At 34.8% G+C, this 6,000-nt stretch overlaps 1 protein-coding gene across 2 annotated transcripts in view; it reads left to right on the top strand.

Annotated features, from left to right (window-relative positions):
• The first annotated feature begins 322 nt into the window (after positions 1 to 322).
• LOC134710170 (CLK4-associating serine/arginine rich protein-like) overlaps positions 323 to 6,000 on the top strand; it is a 29,241-nt gene continuing 23,563 nt past the window's right edge. For both annotated transcript variants that reach the window (XM_063570388.1, XM_063570389.1), the window contains exon 1: positions 323 to 469. The gene's annotated coding sequence lies outside the window, so the exon portion shown is untranslated. The remainder of the gene's footprint in view (positions 470 to 6,000) is intronic.

Raw genomic sequence — 6,000 nt, 5'->3', positions numbered from 1 at the left:
ATGGATTGCAGCATACTTTGATATCATTTGAAAGCCTTCGACCAGCATCGGGCTGTTACCAAACTATTACTGTCTAAAAACAGCCATTATATTAGTCATGATACTCATTCAGCTTCGACCCAGGAATCAGATCAATATAATTAATTTCAAGATAAAAAAAGAACTTAATTACAAATTTCTTCTCACATTGACTTCTTAGCGGTTTTAATTTTTCTATTTCTGTTTTGATACACCTTGCGTGAAAATGGAAAAAAACAAACAAATTTTACTGTTACAAGGACGAGGAAATTTGGGACCAGAGTAGGTATTTCACAAGGGGCGAAAGCATGTTAGTGATTATCTCCCCTTGTTACTAAATTCAGAAGCGAAATGCAAGATCAATTTGAGCGCCGTATTAGACAATTTTTCTAGTTATTAGCCACAAAAGCACAAAAAGGGGAGCCACACACTATTTATAACTGTTTCACAGGTGAGAGAAATGCAAAGATTTGCATGCGCAGAGTTAGTTGTGTCGTGGGTCAGCCATTCACTCATTTGTCATTGATTCAATGATTGGCAGTGGCCTACTAACTAAGTGTTCATGAAGAAATTAAAGTAATACATAGGTTAAAAAGAGTGACCGCCTTCAAAATGCACGGTGACACCTCTAATTTTAGATCTCCCAGGGTCAGATCCAGTCTTTTTTAAAAGGGGTCCCAACTCAGGACAAAAAAGGGGGGTTGATGTATGCTCTACACAGATATATTTGTAGAATAGCTCTACAGGTTATAATAAAAGAAATAATCCACTTCTAAATTTCTTTGCTGAGGCCACTAATGAGAATCTGGGTCTGTTTTTTTGTTGGTGTCACTTATACTGTTTTAGAGCCATGCTCCTTTACAAATGAAAAAAAATGTTGATATTTCCATTTCTGTTCTCTAACTAACATGACTAAACTTCAGTTTGCCTCAACCAAATATTCTGAATCGTGACAAATGTATGCATGACACTCATTACCACAAAACACATCTTCCCTCGCCAAGGGTTACGATCCAGTACCGCTCTCTTCACCCTTGGCAGATTGAGCCAACATTTGTGATATCGATGTTGCGCCATCTATCGGAAGATTAAAGTCACGCCCATTCCAAATACATTATTCTTGACCAATGGTAGCACTTGAACTCTTCAATTTGGAGGTAAAAACACGGTAGCGTCTAGATTTTACCTACTTGGTAAAGCCGGAAATGAAAATATACGTCAACATTCATGCATTTGTGCATGAAATATACACAGGAACTTCTATTAGTTGATTAAAAACATTCAATTTGTCACTAAATATAGTCGTATGTTTAGTGATGTAAAGACTTGTTGCACAATAAACACGTGGCAGTTGTTTACAAACACTGTCTACATTCACACGTGATCATGTTATAGGCGCTTTTTGATTGGATGCAGCGAGTTTCTACTGCAACCAATAAAAATCCTTACCTTGTGTCTCCGAAATATTACCTCAATCCGCCAAGGGTGAAGAGAGCGGGACTGGATCGTAACCCTTGGCTAGCGAAGATGCACAAAACACAGATCCATGTTGAATTTTGGTGTCATCGTTATCCCTTATAACAAGCAAATGTTACGAAACTTATGCACAATGCTAATTAACACAGAACTCAGATCAAGTATCAAGTTGGGTAGCTTCACTCTTATTGTTCACGAGATACATCATATAACTTTGAATGCAAGCAGGGGCATCATCTGTGACTCATGACACAGCCTCATTTGTTTTTTAAGTCTTAAAGCCAAAATGAAGTGCAACCATGGTAACTTTAATTCATTAATTGAAATTTGGTACATTTTATAAGAAGTAAAAGTCGTAGACATTATAAATTCACACCAGTTACAGTTAGTTCTGGTTTGGAAGAGTTTATGTTGCAGACAAAATATTATAGGTGTCGGGACTAAACGACAATGAACAAGGAAATAAATAATGGCAAAATTGGCAACTTCATTGTAATTACAATCAACTACTTTTTTATATACTGTACATGTATTTGAAAAGATGTCTGACAAACATGTATCAGGGATGTTTCCAGTTGTTTTCAAATGGACTATCAAAATTGGGAATTTTCATCCAATTGGGGATTTTTTTCCCGCATAAAATCTATGATGATTTGAGAGCATTTTTTTTATAAAAATATTATAAAATTGGTTCTGTTGGGCTTCAAAATTTATAAGTTTTCCTCCTTGCCATGGTCTGCTTTTACGTGACCCATTTTGACCAAAAGCAACTATTATCGATATGCTTTCACGAGATCAAATACTCCCATAGCATAATGCTATGGGAGGATTTGATCTAGTAAAAGCATATTTCATTTAAAGATCTACTTTTACGAGAACAAAGGTATTGAGAAACATCCCAGAAAACCACATAATAAGTTAATTATGATAACATACCTTATCTTAGCAATCTTCTGTTTACATTTTCATTCGGATCTTAAAACACTTTGAAGACAAATGGGGAAAATTGTAATTGCCTACATTGGTGACTGAAATGTTTCTGGGAAAAAAAAAGATTTTTTTAATTATTTTTTTCTGAATTGGGAATTTATTTTCACACAATTTTTTGGGGCCGCTGGAGGAATTGAGGGCCGCTGAGCAGCCCTAAAGTATATAGTAGAATCATCCCTGTGTATCCTTTCTGCTTTTATTTTTTCTCTTTTTTAGCTCACCTGGCCTAAAAGGCCAAGTGAGCTTTTCTCATCACTTGGCGTCCGTCGTCGTTAACTTTTACAAAAATCTTCTCCTCTGAAACTACTGGGCCAAATTAAACCAAACTTGGCCACAATCATCATTGATGTATCTAGTTTAAAATTTGTGTTTTTTTACCCGGCCAACCAACCAAGATGGCCACCATGGCTAAAAATAGGATAAAGGGGTAAAATGCAGTTTTTGGCTTGTAACTCAAAAACCAAAGCATTTAGAGCAAATCTGGGGTAAAATTGTTAATCAGGGTAAGATCTATCGGCCCTGAAATTTTCAGATAAATCAGACAACCCATTGTTGGGTTGCTGCCCCTAAATTGGTAATTTTAAGGAAATTTTACTGTTTTTGGTTATTATCTTGAATATTATTATAGATGGAGAAAAACTGTAAACAGCAATAATGTTCAGCAAAGTAAAATTTACAAATAAGTCAACAGAACCAAAATGGTCAGTTGACCCCTTTAGGAGTTATTGCCCTTTATAGTCAATTTTTAACCATTTTTCGTAAATCTCCATGATCTGTTACAAAAATCTTCTCCTCTGAAACAACTGGGCCAAATTAAAGCAAACTTGGCCACAGTTTGTGTTTTTTGACCCAGCCAACCAACCAAGATGGCTGCCATGGCTAAAAATAGAACATAGGGGTAAAATGCAGTTTTTGGCTTATAACTCAAAAACCAAAGCATTTAGAACATATCTGACAAGTTGTAAAAGTGTTAATTAGGTCAAGATCTATCTGCCCTGAAATTTTAAGATGAATGGGACAACCTGTTGTTGGGTTGCTGCCCCTGAATTTGTAATTTTAAGGAAATTTTGCTGTTTTTGGATATTATCTTAAATATTATTATTGATAGAGATAAACTCTAAACAGCAAAAATGTGCAGCAAAATAAGATTTACAAATAAGTCAACAGGACCAAAATGGTCAGTTGACCCCTTGATGAGTTATTGCCCTTTATAGTAAATTTTTAACCATTTTTCGTAAATCTTAGTTAACTTTTACAAAAATCTTCTCCTCTGAAACTACTGGGCCAAATTTTACCAAACACAGCCAGAATCATTATTAGGCTATCTAGTTTAAAAATTGTGTTTTGTGACCGGGCAATCCAATTAAGATGGCTGCTACGGCTAAAAATAGAACATAGGGGTAAAATGCAGTCTTTGGCTTATAACTCAAAAACCAAAGCATTTAGAGCAAATCTGACATGGGGTTAAATTGTTAATTAGGTCAAGATCTATCTGTTCAAATATTTTTTTGATGAATCGGACAACCGGTTGTTAGGTTGCTGCCCTTGAATTGGTAATTTTAAGGAAATTTTGCTGTTTTTGGTTAATATCTTGAATATTATTATAGTTAGAGATAAACTGTAAACAGCAAAAATGTGCAGCAAAATAAGATTTACAAATAAGTCAACAGGACCAAAATGGTCAGTTGACCCCTTGAGGAGTAATTGCCCTTTATAGTAAATTTTTAACCATTTTTCGTAAATCTTAGTTAACTTTTACAAAAATCTTCTCCTCTGAAACTACTGGGCCAAGTTTACCAAACACAGCCAGAATCATTATTAGGCTATCTAGTTTAAAAATTGTGTTTTGTGACCGGGCAATCCAATTAAGATGGCTGCTACGGCTAAAAATAGAACATAGGGGTAAAATGCAGTTTTTGGCTTATGACTCAAAAACCAAAGCATTTAGAGCAAATCTGGGGTAAAATTGTTAATCAGGTCAAGATCTATCGGCCCTGAAATTTTCAGATAAATCAGACAACCCATTGTTGGGTTGCTGCCCCTAAATTGGTAATTTTAAGGAAATTTTACTGTTTTTGGTTATTATCTTGAATATTATTATAGATGGAGAAAAACTGTAAACAGCAATAATGTTCAGCAAAGTAAAATTTACAAATAAGTCAACAGAACCAAAATGGTCAGTTGACCCCTTTAGGAGTTATTGCCCTTTATAGTCAATTTTTAACCATTTTTCGTAAATCTCCATGATCTGTTACAAAAATCTTCTCCTCTGAAACAACTGGGCCAAATTAAAGCAAACTTGGCCACAGTTTGTGTTTTTTGACCCAGCCAACCAACCAAGATGGCTGCCATGGCTAAAAATAGAACATAGGGGTAAAATGCAGTTTTTGGCTTATAACTCAAAAACCAAAGCATTTAGAACATATCTGACAAGTTGTAAAAGTGTTAATTAGGTCAAGATCTATCTGCCCTGAAATTTTAAGATGAATGGGACAACCTGTTGTTGGGTTGCTGCCCCTGAATTTGTAATTTTAAGGAAATTTTGCTGTTTTTGGATATTATCTTAAATATTATTATTGATAGAGATAAACTCTAAACAGCAAAAATGTGCAGCAAAATAAGATTTACAAATAAGTCAACAGGACCAAAATGGTCAGTTGACCCCTTGATGAGTTATTGCCCTTTATAGTAAATTTTTAACCATTTTTCGTAAATCTTAGTTAACTTTTACAAAAATCTTCTCCTCTGAAACTACTGGGCCAAATTTTACCAAACACAGCCAGAATCATTATTAGGCTATCTAGTTTAAAAATTGTGTTTTGTGACCGGGCAATCCAATTAAGATGGCTGCTACGGCTAAAAATAGAACATAGGGGTAAAATGCAGTCTTTGGCTTATAACTCAAAAACCAAAGCATTTAGAGCAAATCTGACATGGGGTTAAATTGTTAATTAGGTCAAGATCTATCTGTTCAAATATTTTTTTGATGAATCGGACAACCGGTTGTTAGGTTGCTGCCCTTGAATTGGTAATTTTAAGGAAATTTTGCTGTTTTTGGTTAATATCTTGAATATTATTATAGTTAGAGATAAACTGTAAACAGCAAAAATGTGCAGCAAAATAAGATTTACAAATAAGTCAACAGGACCAAAATGGTCAGTTGACCCCTTGAGGAGTAATTGCCCTTTATAGTAAATTTTTAACCATTTTTCGTAAATCTTAGTTAACTTTTACAAAAATCTTCTCCTCTGAAACTACTGGGCCAAGTTTACCAAACACAGCCAGAATCATTATTAGGCTATCTAGTTTAAAAATTGTGTTTTGTGACCGGGCAATCCAATTAAGATGGCTGCTACGGCTAAAAATAGAACATAGGGGTAAAATGCAGTTTTTGGCTTATGACTCAAAAACCAAAGCATTTAGAGCAAATCTGACATGGGGTTAAATTGTTATTTAGGTCAAGATCTATCTGTCCAGAATTTTTTTTGATGAATCGGACAACCGGTTGTTAGGTTG

The sequence above is a fragment of the Mytilus trossulus genome, chromosome 3 (assembly GCF_036588685.1).
Source record: "Mytilus trossulus isolate FHL-02 chromosome 3, PNRI_Mtr1.1.1.hap1, whole genome shotgun sequence".
Lineage (NCBI taxonomy): Eukaryota > Metazoa > Mollusca > Bivalvia > Mytilida > Mytilidae > Mytilus > Mytilus trossulus.
The sequence above is the reverse complement of the archived record's forward strand: the minus strand, read 5'-3'. Positions and strand labels throughout refer to the sequence as shown.